The sequence below is a fragment of the Rhipicephalus microplus genome, chromosome 7 (genome assembly GCF_043290135.1).
Source record: "Rhipicephalus microplus isolate Deutch F79 chromosome 7, USDA_Rmic, whole genome shotgun sequence".
NCBI lineage: Eukaryota > Metazoa > Arthropoda > Arachnida > Ixodida > Ixodidae > Rhipicephalus > Rhipicephalus microplus.
Window position 1 is genome coordinate 60738823 of NC_134706.1, and position 21010 is coordinate 60759832.

General features: G+C 43.8%; 1 long non-coding RNA gene across 1 annotated transcript in view; it reads left to right on the plus strand.

Annotated features, from left to right (window-relative positions):
• The first annotated feature begins 15442 nt into the window (after window positions 1-15442).
• Window positions 15443-21010, plus strand: part of LOC142766955 (uncharacterized) — a 303349-nt gene continuing 297781 nt past the window's right edge. The window contains exons 1-2 of the long non-coding RNA XR_012884682.1: window positions 15443-15574; window positions 18172-18302. This is a non-coding gene — a long non-coding RNA (uncharacterized LOC142766955). The remainder of the gene's footprint in view (window positions 15575-18171; window positions 18303-21010) is intronic.

Sequence of the window (21010 nt, forward strand, 5' to 3'; positions counted from 1 at the left end):
TTAGGCGAGTACTATATATCTAGCCGAACTTCTTTCTAACTTCTATTATTAGCAATGCTTCTGCGAGAGGTTGCGTATGTACGCAACTGACCAAAGTCGACTAGTTTGTCTCATTTATTGTTTGGTTGGTGCAGTTTTGTGGTGACCCTATGTAAGACCCAAGCTTATCGATTATCTAGATAGGCTCATCACTACGTACTTACAGCATCCAAACTGAAAATGGGGTCACACCACAAAATTTCCGTGTTTTCAACTCATACATACATCAGTAATCCATTCATCTATGCTTTCAGGCATGTAGACCTCCATCCGTCTGAATGTTCTAATTCGGTTTACCTTTTCGATGCAAAGTATAAATAAGAAATTATGTAAAATACACATTTCTCAGAGGTGGTACATTATGCTTATTGTTGGCTGTTAGACGACACGAACGGTATTCCTCGAGCATCTTAATGCAGGAAAAGAGCGACCCAAACCCAGCTGCGCGGTAAGCAATTATTTTGAAACGATTCTGGAGTCCTGAACTACGACTATTCTCACGGCCATTACTGAGGCTATTCAAAATGAAACGTTCTCTGTCACGTTTCAATTATTTTTGCCCCCTCCCGTCGTACCTCATAACACCTTCTTCCAATGTGTATTGCTTAGAAGTTTCTTTTCTTCTCAGCCTACTCGTTGAACTACAGCGAGTGTTTAGCATTGTCAGAAGACACGGTATTAACTTAAAATGGTAAAAATGACATGAGAATGGACAGTCATTCATTCCATACCTGTCCGGATGAGTTATGAGGTATATACTATAATGTGGTTTATTACTAATTGGCATAAAACAATTCTTGAGGCAACAATCTACGATTGTCAACAGGGATAATGGCTTTGATTTAACGGGTAAAACGCGACTATTTAGCTTCTTCGCGAATCGCCCCAGCAACACGAGCGTTCACACTTGCCTGCGCAGCGCGTGTATAATGAACAAAAAGAAGCAACTGACTTCCGACCGAATTTAACCTTCATCCTCATCCTTCTCTCTATATATTCTACGTTTCCCTATTCAGAGAAACAATTTCGTCGGGATGTTCTTCTATTTCGCAGGTGTTCCCAGGATAGATCCATGATTGACGGGAGCAGTTAAAGGAAATCGCGGACAGAAACGCCACTGGTGCGAAATTCACGCCTGAAATCGCCAGTGCCGTCTGAACGCCTTTCTGCGTGCGCGGCAAATGCCTTTACTTGCCGCTAACTTGGCCCTTGTTGCTGTGACGTCCACGCTTGAGTTCTGCCGACTTCGATTAGGAGCCCGAGAGGAATTGTTGACGTCTATGTGCTTCGAACAACTTGCAGTAATCTTATTTTCTTTACTCTATTTGGTTATTGTACTCTGTTACCCGTTCAAAGCAATCAGGAAAGACAAACAAGAAGGGTCCCTCTAGAAACAGAAGGCAGTGTGGCATTTGTGCGAAGTATTTGGTGACGACATAAAGCTACACATGTGGGCATGACACAATGAAATCAGTAAGATTTCGCTAAACTTGACACTCTTTTTGTTGAACGCCAGTTCGTGGCAGAAAAAAATAAATAAAAAGCTGACGGCAATGAATCTCTTTGATTTATAAGAGGATCGAGTGACAAGCATTTCGTGAGCACTAAAGAACAGCAAGGTGAAGTCACAGCATGAGAAATTAGCAGCACGAAATTAGAATATTGCACGAAGAACTGCAAGCAGCTTGACACTTTTAACGTGTCGTTGCAAGACAAAGAACGGTGTTGAAAGCACACAAGTGTTTAAAGCTTGATACTCCCAAGAACGGTGCTGAAGATATACAGTGTGAACTAACAACCATCAAAGTTGTAACGTGATTGTCTTGGAAGAACGCGTTCAAAATGACCACAAAATAAAACCCAACGCTGCTGCTTTTGAAAAATACTTTCGTTTTTCAAATTTTCTTCTGAAAAAAAATGCCCTAAGTAGCCGTAATATTGAATAAACGTCCATTGCGTTTGCAGTGCTGACTATATAACTTGACACGCGTTAAATATGCACTCCATGGCTACAGGCGTAACAGCGGCTTAACGTCTGCATAAGCACCATTAACCGGAGTTCGCCTACGTATTACGAACAAGGGCAACCTCGCAAGCACAAGCTCTAATATTGGCTTACTCCTTGTCGTGTTGTTAGCCTAATGCCCACGTTGCTGTTGGCATCGTTACACAACTTGAACAGATTGTTACAGACAACATCTCTGACTGTTCAACATATATCAATGCGTCTAAAGCTTCTATGTATTTTGAGTGTCATTTCGAAACGTTTCGCCAAAAAAAAAAAAAAAAACGTCCCAGTCCATTCCCTCCACGTGCTTTTCATAACGTCGATTCTTATGGTACGTGGAATGTGCGGAACTCTCTTTATCTGCACGGCTCCAGAGGAAGCCAACGCCGATAGCAAAAATGGTTTACTTGACCTATGTGTATGATGCCCCGTTCGCACTTCACAATCCATCTGTGCCCTCTTAGATTGTTAAGTTAGTTTATCTAGTTTGCCTTGGTTACCAGGTGTTCCGCTTCATTGGGCTTTGCCTCTGCAAGATATCTAGTCAACATTCTTCGACCAATAATAGGATCAACACAATTTCTGATTGTGTCTCCGTTACCTACATATAATTCCTACAAAGCTAGCCATCGAAGAATATCTGTACTTACGCAACCATCAAACGTAGCAAGCATGCTTGGTGCACGAAGAGCTCGGTACCACCTGCTATCCTGAATGCCGCTTTCAAACCAAGTGGCTAGGGCTACCACAAGACACTGTACTAGCGCAAATCGAAGCTCGAATGCATTTAGTGATGGTTTTGGGACGCTTAACCCCACACATCAATGAATCATCAATGAAATCATTGATTATATACGATTAGTGGCTAGCAAGGTAGATGTTTCCTGGCAGATGGTAAACTATTTGCCGTACATTGCCGCCTCTTTTTTTTATATGCGAATCATTTCTTAGCAAATCAAAGCCACTTTCAATATTTTTCATAAGGGCTTACAACAGTATACTAGAAATAGTGAAGGCAGTGCTTCTCGACCCATTATCTAGGAATAGAGCTTTGTTATGGTTATGCCCACTTAGAAATTGTGTGGTTTTATAATTCGCAAGAAAATGCTGATTCAATTTCATTGATGCTACCACCAAAGTAATGCATAAGATTAGTATTTTTGATTTGTTATTCACATAATTATCAAAAGCTTTGATGTTTCGTGAAAAAGCTATCACAGAACACTCCTTGCATGCTTAGTTCAAATGTCTCAATGATGACGTGCAGTTTTCTGACATGCGTGTTCCGCAGAACTATCATTAGAACTAACTACAGCACTTCTAGCCACATGAGACTGACCACGCACAACACTTTAGAATGTCAAAATTAGGCAAGATGCCCCTACAAAGACACTGCGTACTATAAAATGGTAACGCAAAAACATAATACTGTGGACTGAAACAAAAAACAATACGTTCTATATTGCAATACGTTCTATATTATGAACATTCTATAAAAGTTTATCCAATCCAATATAACTACCAAGACAAAACAAACCTTTAAAAAATCGCAGCATATCCACAGAGCGAATGATGGTAAGTGGGGCGAAGCACCCGTTACTCCTTCCGCACTTCCGTCCGATCATTCGTTCTTGCTTCCGTCCGGGCGTGCGTCCGTCCATGCGTCCTTCCGTGCATGAATCCGTCCGTCCGTGCGTTCATCAAACGATGCGTGCGTCCGTGCGGCCGTCTGTCGGTTCGTCCATCCATTGGTGTGCTGGACCATTCGTCCGTCCATGATTCTGTCTGCTTGTCCATCCGTCCGTCTGCGCATACATCCATCCGTTCGACTGCTTGTCTGTCTATCCGTCCATGTGTTCGTCTGTTCGTCCATCTAGTCAACACTCCAAGTAGCGCCATCTCGTATTTTTTCATAATATATTCTACATACAGAAGTACCGCCATCCAGCGGACATTCCAAGGAGTTAACGAGAGGTGGCTGCCTACTACTACTACTACTACTACTACTACTGCTACTACTACTACTACTACTACTACTACTACTTCTACTACTACTACTAATATTACTACTACTATTATACTACCACTGCAACATACATCGCGGACGCACGACCTATGGCTTATAGTGCTTCACCCCTAATACTTTTACATAATTACAGATACTACATGGGAAACAACCAAGCCCGTAAATGGGTTGATACGCAACATTTAGAAATAAAGAGCCGCCTCGCGATTGTCCATATGATATGGACACTACAAAAAGCCCCAGAATAAGACCTATAACGTGATAAAACTATTTAACAATGAAGCCATATTTCCTATCTCATTTTTATATGCTAGTGCAAACAGTTCAAGATCTAATACTTTTCACTCCATATGCACATGTGGTAAGATCTTCAAGAATTCACTTTCTTGTTGTCAAAATGGCACCATATTGGAAAGACCTTCACGCCAACGTCTTCATTTTAACTTTTTTCACATACATTAAGAAAGTCACAGTTTTGCCGTAAAGGCGAAGAAATGAACACGATATCAACAAATAGGAAAGTCGCGCGCAGAGTGGCAGGCAGATCGAAACGTGCTCCGCGTTTTTCACGCACAAATGATGCACATAACATACTCACAGGTACAGATGAACGCAAAGAAGCGTGTCAGTTGTTACTTCGCTGTATCCGAAAAGCGCAACCTTTTCACAAACGGACACTGTGCAACAATTGCAGTGACCATTGTGTGCCCGGTAACAACAACAAAGTCGTTCTGGTGAAAGCCCAAAGCTAACTGATACGTCGCGAGATGAGGGTGCACGAGTGACCCTCCACCTCCTTCCTCTACACGGGGCAAAGTGCCAGTGAGAGATGAGAATGCGCACCGCCGCGTCGTGACGATGTGGCATCATCTTGGTGGTAATGCTGAAAACACGATAGTCCCCCCCGAGATGCCCATCACCAGCGGTATGTGGTAGATATAACTAGCCTACTGTTTGAACGTTCAAGGATGTGCTCCTTGGTGGCTCAGTGGTTAACACCTCGCACTCTTGGTACAGAGGTGCCACGTTCTATTCCGCGCAGCGGAGTCTTTTTCTGTATTATTTTTCTTTCTTTTCTTTTCGTATATATGTATACATATACGTCGAGTGATGGCGACGCGGACGCCCGCGGTAAAATCTAGCTGAGAGTGTCCTATAATTGTAATCACGATAAAATAGCCGTAAAGAGGCATTACTCGTCATGTAAAATGTAGTAGTACTAGTAAGGGTCGGCGGGCTGGAAACCCATCGTTACGCAGGTGACATACGGCTGAACAGCGTAGTTCACCCGGCAGGGTGCTGCTTCTATCCCAAGGCCCGAGTAACACGAGCCCTGGGTTCACCTATTTGGATCAGTCGCAGCAGATGTTTCAGGGCTGTAAAATTCTGAATGGAGAAACTTCATTCAAAGTCTGGCAGTTTCATGCAGTCAAGGCGGGGGAAAAGGGGTTGAACCCTTGTCCCGTCACACCGTCCATCAGTGATGATTGCAACTGGGTCGTGTTGAGTATTTATGCCTGTTCGCTCTGTCCTGTTGGTGATGTCGTTAAATGTGATCAGGTGATTGCCTCACGACTCTTCCGGTTGTTGTTGTTCTGTTGCTAGTAATGTTATAGTCACCAAATAATAGAGATGGACGCGGCCATAGAATCCCCACAGCTCAGTGAGTGACACCTCTAGCTGCAGCGGGTGCCGGCTGGTTGCCTGCAAGCGGGACGCTGGTGTGAGCCGGGGTCCCCAGAAAGAAGACCATCGCACTTTCGTTTTTCAAATGAGAGGATGACGATGTCGAAGCCATCGCTCCTTGAAACTCACTGTTGCCTCTGCTGCCATATATAGATTGAAACATGTGGGCGGCCCACGAGATGCGGCCGCACGCGAAGCCAGAGATGGCACCCTGCGAGATGTTGATCATGACTGCAGCTTCCGGTGCCACAACCAGGGCAAGAGATAAACCCTCCTCTGCGACTATTTTTGTATATTCCGTTCGCACCGTGGCACTTTCTATATATGCGTTTGTCCTTGCGATACACAACTGCGATCACGTACGTGCACTTGCTGTGTTTTGGATACGAAGACGCTTATGGCGGAGCTCAACGCGGTGCTGTGGGGTGTAACCATCCTTACTGCGCATGCGCAAGAGCTGGCCCAAGCACTACCAGAACGCGCTCAGGTGCAATTGCGTTCCGGTCTTTGTTAGGAGCTGGGTGAGACGCTGAGGCCTCTTCACCTTACACTCTCTCAGCAATCACTTGATGGCGTCGGGGAACAAGTTTCTACATACGCACGGTGAACCCGCGTGATCCAACGTGGCGTGATGATGAATCCGCGAAGCCTGCTTCACCAAGAGTTCGAGACGAGGAACAGCAATAGAAATTACAGCGAATGGATGGTGTGCTCAACTTGCAAGGAAGCGTGAAGATTGGGCAAGGCTCCCGTGGTAAATGGAACATTAGGCCGGCCCAAGCGCTACTTCGCATGCCGCTCATGGTTCTCAAAAGTTTGAGATGGTGTAACTTTTTTCTTGCCCACCCGTCATCTATTTCTGCTTTGTGACCGTTAGCCGCCCCGGATATCCATGTTGTTTTTATTGTATTAGGAAAAATCTCGTGGTGACTAGAGAGACTTCTTGTAGTAGATGCGGTCGCAGGAAAACATAAATCAATACCTTGCCATCCCTAATACAATATTTGTTGCCTACATTGCCAACCGTAATACGCTAGCTGTCTGCACCTCACGTATATTGGGAGTGACTCTAAGATTGGCGCAATTTCAGCCAAGCGACGGAGTTTTTTGAAGTCGCCGTCCAGTGACATTGCCATCTCATCCCATTTTAAACAGACGTTGAACTGAATTATGACGTCATACATTACCGTTAACACGTTGTGATGACATTGCTGCCTTTAAGTTGGCCTCTGGCACCACCGCCAGCAGTCACTTTTCACTATTCATTGTGTAAGAATTTCGCCAAATTAAATGATGAATGGATGAGACGGCCTTGAAGACAGCACACTACAATCCACTTAAGTTCTTCAAAATTTGTTGTGCAGCCTTCTGTCGGCATACCGGCCATTTAGCCACTTCAGAATTCGAAGCTGGTCTTATAAAATGAAACTGACAGGTCATGTTTGCATTGCAGGCACGTGGCAATGTTTAAACTTAAGGTTTACGTATGGACTATTTTCAGTGCCCACAATACGTGATTTATTGGTGAAATAAGTATCGTATATAATACAACATTGAGTCAAATAAAGAGGAGTTTTTGCACCACATGGATGGCCGGCAGTACAGATAAAACGAGCGCGCATAACTCAGGCAAGAGCCCTGTGAATAAATGCTAACATCTAAGTATACTTACACCGACTGTTTAATTAAACCACGTCTTTCAATACCTGGACCACTATTCACGAGGAGTGATCTTTTAACGAAACACTTTTTGGCATTCTGTCTTGCTTGCATACAAATATTGATGAATGTTTGATAATCTCGATTATTTCATGATGTATGCCCTTCGACAAACTTGTGCGCAGAAGGCAATTTTTTGTTTATTTTACCGTGTACCCTAGAGCAAAGTCGGACTGTTGCTCGGCAGTCTTGGGGTAGGTTTGACCACTCAAAAATAATGGCAAAACAGCCAGTTTAGTGGAGAGTTAATCTCTTAAGCTCTGAGCTTCGACCAATGGTTCCTAATGTGGTTCGTGAACACCTAAGTGTATGCGATGTCACCTTTCAGAATCCTAAACCATTTCCTAAAAAAAATGAGAATGTTTTTGCCACAAAAAGTCTCTTGAGAGCAGCGCTTTATAGTTTTTTTTTGTGTTCCGCACCACAAATACCATTTGCATATCAACACAGATGACATTTACTGCCCTTTCTGCACGAGATGGTTTAGAGGGACGTGTCAAAGTTTTCCAGTTTCTGGACATAGTTTTCGCAAGCTTGATTTTTGTAAGCTGAGATATTCGTAAACAAAACATTTTAGAGACAGGTCAAATTTGTTCTCCAGACCACGCAAGCTACTGACAAGCTTGTGAGATTGAACTGCCGTGGCTTTTCTGCAAAAACAAATAAGATAAGCAAACTTGACGCAGCATGTTCTGTAAATTCGTCACTCTCTCCTCTCATTTTTTTTGTCAACCTTCAAGATATTGCAGATCAATTTTGATCACCCACAAGAGGAATCGGGACGACCAATGACAGAAAACAACTGGCGTAGACTCTAAAGTATTTTGTCCAGGATTGCAACACATTTGCTTTAACTACGTTAAACCACGGTACTTTTCCTTAACCTTGACAAAGATCGAGGGCTTTCTTTCTTGCGTTTACGCAAAAGATTGCCGTGCATAATTTGTAGACTCATGCAAGTACTCCCTGCAGTTCCCGAGAGAAATAGAAAGGTAGAAAAAAAACAAGAGACGAAATAGAAACCTGCGTCGTAAATTGTGCTTGCGTTGCCATAACAGCACTCCACAAGCACAAAAACAGCGTATGTGCTCTGGTGAATACGTAACAAATATTGTGCCGATTCAATCGCAATGCAGAAAACTAAATTCGGTGAAACTGCTTTTGCGGGTCTGTGGGGACAGCATAGCCAAAGCAATTGTTCTTACATCAGTCGCACAATTCCCAAAAGCAAACTTATTCGTGTTTTCTGCACTCAGTCAAGAGACGGATCTCCTGCTACAATATATGGTATGTGTTGAGGGTATAAAGAATGGGTTTGAGCTGTGGACTTGCTCAAGCACGAGCAATAACTCATACAAACCTGCTGAGACAGATTTCAAAGCACATACATCGTGACGATGCTTGTAGCACTCTCAGGAGGATATGGTTGGATAAACAAGTCCTTCTTTAGGTCGTTTGCAATACAACGAACAAAAATGAATTCGGCGACTCACATGAGCACTTAGAAACAGACAAAGAGAGATGTATAGCTTACGACAAGGTACAATGAAAACATCGAAGATATATTGACTTTCTCCTCATTTAGAACGCAGAATGTGACCCGAGTTCAGGGAAGTATACACGCAACCAATACAATAAATTTTACAGAACATACTAGGATCAAAGGAAGTCCAGTCCATGCACTCTGTGTGAGATGTGTGTCTGCAGATGGCGACGTTGGGCAATAAGACGTGTCGTATTCGCCATTATCATTTGCTACTGCTTACAAGAGTGTCTGTATGGTCGACGTTTCCCTGCATTGCATAATACTAATATTGTTTTGCGTGCACATTTGTGGAATGTTGTATCTGTCTAGTTAATGTCGTAGCTTAACCGAAAGAAAGAGTGGGAGAGAAAAACAAAAAAAATATGTGTGTGCTTAATTTGAGCCAGAGAGGTTGGTCTGTGCTGTTGGTTACATCAAATAACTTTTCTGAGCAGAAGACCACGGGATGGGGTGAAAAATGACCAACGATGGATGATAATAAGATAAGAATACGTGTAATTTAGAAGTTGATTATGGCGTAACAACTCCACTGTCACTGTATGGCGCAACAACTCCACACACGCACACACACACACACAAACACACACACACACACACACACACACGCACGCACACACACACACACACACGCACACACACACGCATGCATGCACGCACACACAAATTGCCATAGCACACCAAATAATACACCTAAGTGCGAATGATAACAAGATTATCTTTCCAGAAAAGCTCGGTATCCCGCTTTCAAGCACTAACATTAACGACAACGTAGGGCAATACCTAAACCTGCTACGAGAAACCTACAAACAGGGGTTTCCTGAGTTATGTTGAAAAGTGGCACGATATTCAGCAAAGAGAAAGAGGAAGGGCTGAGACTGACAGCTACATTGGTTGTGAAGAGCTCCGTAAAGACATTCAGAGTTTGCTCCACCGGTCGACGAACTATTATTGTCTTCAAAGTTCGCAAGAAAAATTTTGTGTGTTTCTGTGGCTGGCGCACTACGCCAACAAAGCTTCAAGATGCCTCTTCCTTTTTTTACTTAATAAAAAATGTAACTCTCTCTCTAAGTAGGGTTTATCTTGTGATAATATGATATGGCATTCTCATATATCCGGAATCTCTTGATTATATGGCTCTAGCCCAATACACGCCAGGGGACCGTTAGGAGACAAACACGGACACACACACGCTGTTGTAACTCGTTCATTGCTCGTGCACGTTTTAAATCGTGTTATGTCTTCGTTCTTGCTAAACTAGAATGTCGTGCTCTAGTCCGGCCTGCTCTGCGGTTGGACCAGGCAAAGTTCTCACTTTAAGCTACCGGGCGAGACTCCGGCGGGCGAACTTCAACATGTAATCAGGCCAGGGCCGAAAACGACGTCCAGTGCATAGTTGCATTGAACATATTCGCGTTGTGATATGACCACGTCATATGCGTTTCGTGTTTGTGTTTGTAAGCTACTTTACAACATTTTTTCAGGTTAATTACTTCTCGCGCTGATACTAAAGATTGCAGTTACAAGTTTATATTCAGCGACAATGAATTTATCTTCTTCCTTTCCCGTGGCACAGAACAACAGTAGCGTTTCTTGTCAAACCATTGCCTTCAATCACTAGTGACCCCAAACTCAGCATTTCTTTTCACAAAAATAGTGTTATTACGATTTTGCCTTCACCATTTCTGCATACGCAAAGCACGAACGTCATCATTACAAATATTCCTTTCTGTTTTGGGAGGACGGGGGTGTTTCTTTTAGAACATTATTATTTTGGGTTCATTGAGCGTTACAGAGAAATTGAATCCAAGGATAGCATAACAAAATGGGCGCAGAGTTTATAGCTGCTCTAAATGGGAACGCATTTTGGAAAATAGTTCTAGAAAAAAGAACTGAAAGTCAGCGATGTTCTTAGGAATAAAAGAGGTCACACCACTGATTATTTATTCATTTCATAATAGGTGACCTCCACATGACAGTGTGGAATTTCATGCTGTGTTAATTATGTAAAGAACGTCATTGTCTATTTGGCCTTGACAAGAAAGGTGGCTGAGTCCATCTAAGTAAGTCCGAAAGCTTAGAGTGAAAAAAGTTGAGCAACACTACTACGTTGCACCGCAGAAGCTCTCTTCGCACTGTGGAGGTTACGGGGCACCTTAGCCGATAAGAAGGATGATTAGGCCGCGAGACGAATCGGCGCAGGATGTACTCATCCACGCTGCGTCACCAATTAGGCACCCTCTCGCTTTACGTTTGATAAGCTACGTTTGAAAATGCGTAATGCTTAATAGTGAAATATTACCAACTCGCCCTGAAAGGTGTCCTTCTGAAGATAGCATCTCTTGTTGTCTGCGTGTGTATACGTTCGGCGCGTCTGGGATGGGGCTAGCAGGTGGCACTGCCGGAAAAATAGAACATGACTGCACACACTGGCACTGGCGTCATTCGTCTCGAGACTATCATGAAGTGGTTGCACTCTGTGGACCGTAAGTTCTAAACTTGCTATTTGCTTTCAGTTTATGTCGTGGAGCTTTAGAAAAAAAAATGGCAGCATATCCACGGAGTGAATGATGGAGAGTGGGGCGAAGAATTCGTCCGTCCATTCGTTCTTGCTTCCGTCCGTCCATGCGTCCGTCAGTGTGACCATTCATGCGTCCATCAGCCCGTCCGTGGATGCGTCTGTTCGTGCGTCCGTCCCTGCGTTCGTCCATGCAGCCGCCCCTGCGTCCGTTCATGCGTCCATCCATGCATCTGCCTATGTGTCCGTTCGTCCATCTATTCAACACTCCAAGTACCACCATCTCGCATCTTTTCATCATACATTCCCCATATAGAAGCACCGCCATCCAGCGGACATTCCAAGGACTAAAAGAGAGGTGGCACACGCGCACTCTCTTACGGCTTGCGGTTCGGGTCCACTTCCCACCTTTAACCACCTCGAGGTCATGGTATATACTAGTTCACTGTATTCATGGCACTGCAGCCGAACGCTCGCTAAACCTTTCGAAAACCAAGGAGGTTACGCCCAGCGAGTATGACGTAGCAAACTTTTTCAGTCATATAGTGCTCAATGTACATGCCAAGGGCTGCTAATGGGAAATGAGAGGCGGAGAATTCGGCTTTTACTTTCTTACGGCTTGCGCTTCGTATCTACTTCCCATTTTTAACCACCTCGAGTTCATTCATGGTATATACAAATTCATTGTATTCGCGGCACTACGGCTCAACGCTCGGTGAACCTTTCTAAAGATAAGGAGGTTACACCCAGCGAATATAACGTAGCAACCCTTTCTTGTCAGATAGTGCTTCTTGTCAGACATGCCAATGGCTGCTAATGGTGATCGCAGCCTGCGCGTTGACTAATAGCCGAATTCTTCTGTCTCTCATTCCCCATTAGCAGCCATTGACATGTACACTGAGCACTATTTTTCATTGTTAAACAACGCCCAGAAGAAGTCTCTCACCGGCACCACCTTGGAGGTTAAAATGTTATACTTGTTACATACTACGGGGGATGAACGAGTGCCGCTATAAGGAGCTTCGCCCTTAAAACAAGAGCTTATCTCGCCAATAATGACTAGTGTTGCGAATGGAAAACTTAGCCCATTCCCACTTCGCGAATGCTTGGGCAGGTCAATTGCATTCCTGTAATTCCTCAAAATAGCAAAGGCATGTTTATAGTTTTATTGAGTTAAGAATTGATGCCTCATAAAGCTGGTGTTACCAGATCCATTAGGAAGGATAAAATTACGCAACCCACGCTAATAAGGTCGATAGATAGTATATTGGCGACACATCTCTTGCAGTACAGCCATCCAACTGATTCTCATAGGGGCAGTTCTCATGCCATAGCATTAGCGCGTTCAGCATATTTGGATGAGTAGCGATATTTTAATAATGCTTAAGCTAAAAGTGTTGATGCTAAAATGACGAAAAAGCGTGTTTTACGCTGACAAAAGTAATGTCCAAGAAGATTAGGCCGATCTTCGACGTGCCTGGAGTGGTCCTGAATGTAGAAAAAAACTAAGACATTGTTATTTGAGAACAAAATCCACTAGATGTGCTCGTATTAGTGAAGAGTGAACCACTGGGACACCTTGGGCATTTATATCAAATACAGAACACTAGGCCACACGTTTCATCACCATTCACGCCTTTCAAGCACGCCTGGCAAGCATCACGCCCGCGTTTATACGAACCGCGATTTCAAGAAGCGCTTTCTTTAAATAAATGAACGAGTCGCCAACGACAATGGTAGTAAAAACTAAGATGTGAAGGTTGGAGAGAAAATAGTGATAGAAGGCGGCTGGGGCGCTGCCAAGGAAACAAAAAATCACGTCAGCTCCCGGTAAAGGGAACCATGCGAGAATGCGAAGCCGTGGGCGCTAATGCTTGCACTGGCGACGACGTTTGCGCTGGCGCTTATTGTGGCATTGCGCAGGAGAAAAAAACCTCCAGAGGTGCAAAGCACGCAACGATGCACCGGTGTTTTCTACTGGAACATGTCAATCACTGCTAATGGGAAGTAACAGACTGAAGACTCCGATTGGACACTGAGACCCAAAGACCCACAGTATGCTTTTATTTAACGCACACGCTGTGAATTCTTCTTGTTCGACAACGCACAGGAGAAACATTCCACCACCACTACATTGAAGGTCAAGACCCAGTGCCTATATATAAGGGGGAGTATGGGAGCAGGGAATACTTGTGCAGCAGGAGCAGTCGGTTTTTTTTAATGGAAATCATATCTTAGCGAACTTTGGCGACTTTGAGCGTATCTATCTATCTATCTATCTATCTATCTATCTATCTATCTATCTATCTATCTATCTATCTATCTATCTATCTATCTATCTATCTATCTATCTATCTATCTATCTATCTATTTAGCCACCGATGACCTTTATATCCCCTGGCCGTTTCGATTAATGTATCGATACCATACTTGGTAAGGCATAACATGACTCCATGGAGAGGATATTTGATTAGTCTTAACAAAAACCATGACATGCATGTTATAGATGTAATGTTTTCATTTCATTGTCCTGCCGCTCTTGCAGTGGTTTCGTTCACATGACACGTTTAAAAACTGGTGTGGTATGACATGATTGCTTGATGAACAGGAGCAACAGACCTTTACATGAAAATCATAACATGCATGTCATGTAACAACATGTCTACATGCCGCGCTCATGATGCGCTCACGGCCCTTTCGCTAGCGTCACATATACCAAAGAGAGAGAGAGCTGACGACAGACGCAGTCCTTCAAGGCACATGCAGCACCCCAATTTTTTAAGCGTGGAGCTATTTAAGGTGTTCAGCTTGCCGAGCATTCATTTCATGTGATTTATGTGGTCACGCTAAAAATAACGCGCTGAATACGGACCATAACAAAACTAGCGATGCTTACACGGGTCTAAACGAATCGAGATATAAAGTACTACAATTACCCCAAATATTGCAGGAGTAATTGCAGTAACCAACTTAAAAGAGTTAACCCGTTTCAGCCGCAAGTGAAGGCGCCACTACCTCGCCGAGTCCGTCAATACTCCTCTTCCTGAGCCACCTCTCCATCGCCACTGCGCCGTTTGGTGCAGCATTCCTGCGCGAGTACATGTGATGGGGAAAAACCCGAACGGAACTTCACCCACACGAGGCGTTTCTGAACTGAGGTAATAAGCAGCAGGTCCATGAAGCGCACCAAAACGTAGCGCAGACGTCACACATCGACTTCATGAATCTGCCTAAGAAGATGTTACCAGTGACGGGGAAACTCTGCCTGCTTACCTCAATCGTTCGCGTCATCGACGCCTCGGCGAACAGAGCAATGGGAACTACGAGCGGGAACAGCTGGGTGCCCACGTGACGCTTTTCCTGAGGTTTCGCACTAGTGGAGCTACCGTACGTTTCTTTTTTAAAGACGATAGTCTTTCTCGGAGACTTTCGACGCAAAAGTTTCGGTCTGTCTGTCTGTCTGTCTGTCTGTCTGTCTGTTTGTCCACTCCTAACGGCGTCGGGTACTTGAAACTGCTGGCCCCATTCCCAGCGCCCACCAATGTTGCTCCCAAATCATAGCTCATACTTCTGCAATTGTCAATTAAAAAGGAAATATTGCGCCAGTCTGGGGCACCATAACAACACGTAAATATCTTGAATGTGCACCTTTTTGGTAGAAAAGGCATACATAAGTAATTTTAAGGACCGTAGCGCTTATCACGCTGCGCTGACCATGCAACCCTTGCACGAAAAGACTAGTGTTTCCCACGCTTTGCTGAGACGAGACGGGGGTGGCACCTACTTGTCGCCTTGCGTTCTGCACCTTATCACCTCTAAGGCGGGCGCGCACACCCATCTCAGATACACCCGCTTTGTTTTCCAAAAAAAAAAAGAAACTGCCAGATGGCTCTCGTGTCTCACGTTTGACGTGGCTTGATGGGTTTCTTCGCCTCCGCTGCACGCTCGACGCACTCTAACGCAGCGCCTCCGGAATACCATTCACCATTTTTTTTTTGTGCAGAACATCAAATATTTCGTTCACTCTCTCCACACGTAAGTCTATCGTCTTTCGACGACTTTGCAGATTGCATGAAGATACGAGGCCAATTTTTTTTCTGGTAGCTAGTAATTTCACAGTCTTGCTTTGAGGGCAAATAAGTGGTCTTTAAATGTCAGATCATAGAAAGACTGCTGTTGCTAAGCTATATTTAACACAACAACTATATGCCCTTCAGTCGCGAAATTCGCGTCACATAATTCTAAGGAACTCAGTTGTACAATCCAAGAAAAAAAAGAAGGAATATTTTGTTCTGTATAGTTTTCAGTATTTGAATAATAAGTGTATAACAAATTATCTTTCTATGCCATCAGTTAGGTTCTGTGTTTGAATAAACAGAAAAAAAACTATTTGCCCGAAGTATATCAAGAGTTTCTTTTGTGGTTGTGTTCATTGCCAGCGCAGAAAAGAGATACTTTTCACGCTCGTGCTGGAACGTGGAGTGTCGAATGATCGTCGAACATGGTAGTGTCTCAAGCAAAATTGTCATCTGCACCATTATACAGTGAATTTAAAAGAAATATTGATAATTATTCACTCAGTAAGCCCCCTGGTATGTGCACAACGAGATTCAGGCCAACTTAAGAAACATGCAGAGTGTTACACACCTTTGAAGTTGTTGTACACAATTGTGTACGCCGTGCGTGTCTAAGATTTACAGATTATACGCCTAGAATAAATGTACTCTTACACTCTTACTTTATTCATTGGTCTTCTTCAGCGATTCGAGTTCCTTTCAAGGTTTAGTGGAAATAAACATTCTTACCGATAATATATTGTGCCTAATGATTGTCTTTGAGGAGCTTCTATATTTCCGAAATTAAACAAGTATGCTTTTATTCATTTTATGTTATCTGTGTACATTGTTTCGTATCGTAGAACACATTTTCTTTTGTCTTTTGCAAAATGATCAAGGAAATATCCTGTTAAATCACAGCTGAAGGTGCCCCAGTACTGTTTTATAAGAGTTAGAGTGTGTACATATTGATGTCTACACTCTGGATTTCTTTTTTGGGCATTTATGCCCATCCCTGCCACATACAGATTGCATGGTGTTACAGCCAGCAAGGTTCAAGTGATATTGTGCAAGTTTTTGGTTTATCAGTATATAAAGACATTCAGAAAATTTTCTAAGTACCAATTTATTATCTTTCCGATTACAATGTTGTATATCAGGGTTTGCCAGTAATTGATTGCTGTATTCTTGTCATAGAAAAAAATGTTAAAATACTACGCACTGTGAGAAAGCGAAGTTCCTTCAACGGTAGTCGAGCTCACAACCTGTCAGTCCTCGGCAACGCTGGCTGGGAACGCTACTCACTGCTTCATGGCCACATACGCTGAAAGCATTACAAACGCTCCTCTTACATCTGACGCTGTGCATTCGTGGTCCTCTTCGTAAAGTGATGTAATGAATTATGACTGTGACATCCACGGTTAGTTCTTCAACGTGTAGTTCCTACGCGCCTGGTAATTTCAGTGCATTTCCAACAGGAGAAGTGCAGTTTTTTTTTTTCAGTGCATCAACACAACGTTCGAAGGGAATATTACATCTATCATCGGCCTCACTCCTGGCAACCATCCATATCAAAATTAGCCCTGTAGGGCCTCACATTAACTACGTGCGTTCATCACTTACGCTCGCCTCACGCAAAATAGCGGCCGGCCAACGACATATCGACCCGAAGAGCGATGCGTTTCTCTCTAGTCGGGCAGTGGCGTTCATTACCCTCTCATGCCACCAGTAGAAGACCTGAGATAAAGTTCGGCGTCCATTCAGTGCCAACTCTCCAGGCTGCCACACTGTTTTCTCCGGTTCTGGTTTCACCGTTAACTACTACAGCTATCCCAAGCATCCATGACCACTAAGGTTTATGTAATGATTGATCATCGACGTGAGCGGTCGTATTAAAAATATACCACTAAGTATCAACATGTACGCGTTCCCATCATGATCATCGTCAGCCTGACTACGTCATCCGCAAGACAAAGGCCTATTCAAGATTCCGCCAGTCAACGCGGTCCTGTGCTTGCTACTGTCACTTAATACCCGCAAACTTCCTAACCTCAACTGTCCGCCTAAATTTGTTTGCCCTTCACGCACTTGACTTCTCTGAAAATCCAGCTAGCTACCTTTATTGACCAACGGTCATCCTGCCTACGCACTACGTGTTGACTTCTCTGGAAATCCACTATGCTACCTTTATTGACCAACGGTCATCCTGCCTACGCACTACGTGTCCGGCTCATGTCTATTCCTTTTGATTTGAATTATGATATCCTTAACCCTGGTTCATTCCCTGACCCACTCCACTCTCTTCTTGTCTCTTAAGGTTACACCTATCATTTTCCTTACAATCGCTCACAGCGTCTTCCTCACTTTGAGATGAACCCTCTTCACAGTGCGTTCACTATAGGTGTCAAACTGTAAGGGACAAGGTTGGGCAAGCTCTCATACAGAAAACATTCAACTTCTTCTTTAAGAAAAAGTTCCATTGTCGTTTTAAACAAAATTCCATCACGAAGGAATCCACCACGTTTGTTTTTCGATTTCTGTGTTGAAGGCATTATTCACGCTATTTTTTCCTTCTAGGTAACACAACCACCGCCATTGAGAAGGGGATTACCGAAGCATAAAAGAAGGGAGGGCCGAACTTCATCCACTGCACTTTCAATACACATGCACCTGAGCAACACGTTGAGCCACCCTAGCTTTCATATATGGTGAGTGTTCTTCATTGTCTCCAGCGTATGACCGAACAGCATATCGTTCAGATCACCAGCTAATCTACTAAGACGAGAGTGTTACATGCCTGATTAAACGTTGAATGTTCATGTCAGTTGTGTCGATGGCTCCCTGCCATCGTTCACATAGCCGATCGTCGGCAGTGAGGAGACGCGTTTGTAAGAAAAATAAAGCGAAGATTCATTTACGGGATATTTGAAAAGTTGGAACTGTACAGAGATTCAAAAGATTACACTATATACAGAGGTTTAGTCTATGATTCAGCTCTACGTACAACGGAGATTCAGCTCTTATTTACAAAATGCTTCGACTTCTATACCCCGTTGATTCCTTACACGGCAGTTTGAAGAAGGCGGTGACCACGGTTGCCGCAAATCAGGTGACGTGATGTCTCAGTGGTCCACCCACCAGAAAGCGTGCAGAAGTTGGGCCACTCGTGAGAAAAAGAACGTAGGTGGAGAATGTCCAATGGTCGTCACGAGCACACCACACAATGACGCACCCGGCCAACGCGTTGAATGCACCGCAGGGCGAGGAGGTAGAGTGCGGCGTGGGAAAGTTATGCTCCTCCGGGGAGTTGGCCACTGACGTGAACGTCAGCAGCGGTCCATGGCTGTTTTCAGCTACAGGCTTCCAGAACTGTCTGGAACATGGCAGTCCGAACGCTCGGCTATCTCTGAGAACGGCTTCTTCGACGCCTTCCCATGCTTCCGAAGTGTCGGAGTTTCGTGATGGCCTCGCGCTGATGACAATAGCCGAGTCGAGAGATTGACTTCATGAGAACAGCAACAGTGGCGCCGTCCCACGCTGTTCGAGCCCGTTCAACAAAAGAGTTGTCTCGTGAAGTTTTCGTTGAGACACGACCACAGAGAACTGCCTGGAGCCCCTACAGGACAGAGTCTTGCTGACTGGGCGCCGACGGGGTTGAAAGCACCCTAGCAGACTAGCTTACGCACAATGGCGTCTTCCCGGACGAACCACTGAGTCAAATGTAACAACGTGAACAATCAGATCCGCTTCGGTGGCGTGACGCAAAAGCAGCTCAAGTTAAGTAGTACAACGGCGCACACAGGAACATGGATGTGAAAATGCGCGAACAGATCTCCGGTAAAATAAGTAAGGCCGCCTTTACCTATTCATACCAAACCACATTCGCTTTATTAAACATAACACCCGCTCGTCAGGAAGGATATGGCAGGAAAATACTAACCTAAACTTGCATTAAAACCTACATCTACACACAAAGAAAAAAAGCGAAGCCTAGGCTGAGAGCGCAGTCGAGTCAATAACAGCGACAACTTGGAGAGCGATCATTCTAAAGCCTTTTTGACACTTTTTGGCGAACTGCTACACGCAAACTTGCAAGGTGCCCTCTACACTGTAAGCCAACATATTTTTTTTGTGTGTAGCGGGGGTGCATTTACTATGCCACTATTTGTCATTCTCCGGGGAGGCGGGCTAGCCGCTACCCACTTGCAAGAATTATTCAGCGACTTTTTTATGCAGCGGCTGCAAACGTAGAAGAATTATGCCTTATTCTTTTGTAATGGGTTGGTGCATTATAGGACGCACTCCTTATGCAACTCGCATTGCGGGAAACTTGTTTGTTTTTTTGTTGTACATGAGCGCTTTATTACTTATATGAATGCGATTCAGTTTCTGACGTGAATTCGGCCTAGAGTTCATTCGCAACGGAGGACAAGTGTGGCTGTGTGGTAGCATGCTGGCCTAGCACTCTGGGGACACGGACTCTATTACCTATTTGCCCTTCATATTCTCGAATTATTTGTTTTATGTTATTTTGCGAGGCAGTGGTTATGAACACTGATGGCTGCGGTGAACTAGGGCGTCGAAAACGACCTTTGTTGTGGTCTCACAATAGTTTCGCTATAAAAAAAGTCAAACTAACAACTGCCTTACCACTTCGACCTCATAATAATGGAGCCACGCTATGCGGCTCGGTTTCATTGATCAATGGTTTTATTGATCGGTTTCATTTGACTATCTGTAATGCTTTATTTGCAGTGACAATTATGTACATGCATGCTTTGATTTTTCTGGTTGCTCTATTCTTTGTATACTTGCATCGCATGCAAACATGTACACGCATGCCGAATGCGCATGGGAGTAGGAGTCTCTGACAGGCAATACGGTTTTTAGCTCTTACTCCTCTTTCTGTATCAGAACGAAATAAACTTCAATTCAATTCAATTCAAAAAAACGTGAAAGTATCGTTCGCTTTCGTGGGCAGGGCAGTCGTACTATTGATGCTATAGCTTTGCGATTTCAGTCACGTTTAAAAATATGCGTCGAAATAACCTCATAATCCTTGACAATGTGAAGCTATTTACTGACCAATGTTTATAACTTCTGAGCGTTTCAGTGGCAACGAAAAGTATGTTAAGGAACCAGGTTGTTTGCATGCAGTTCTCCTTAGTAAGCTCTGATCTTGTTCGTTATATGATGACAGTACTAGTCATTATGGATAAGCAGATTTTTTGGGTCGCACCTAAAAATTGGTTGTGCTCGCTTGCTCATACTGTGGTTGATGTCTTAGTGGTAATAACATTGTGCAATGAGTTTTCACTTTTTACAATGCAATTAGGACAATCACCCATTTTTTGTGTATACCTTCTGGCATCTAGTCTGCCGTGCATCACGTAAAATATATATATAATAAATTTGA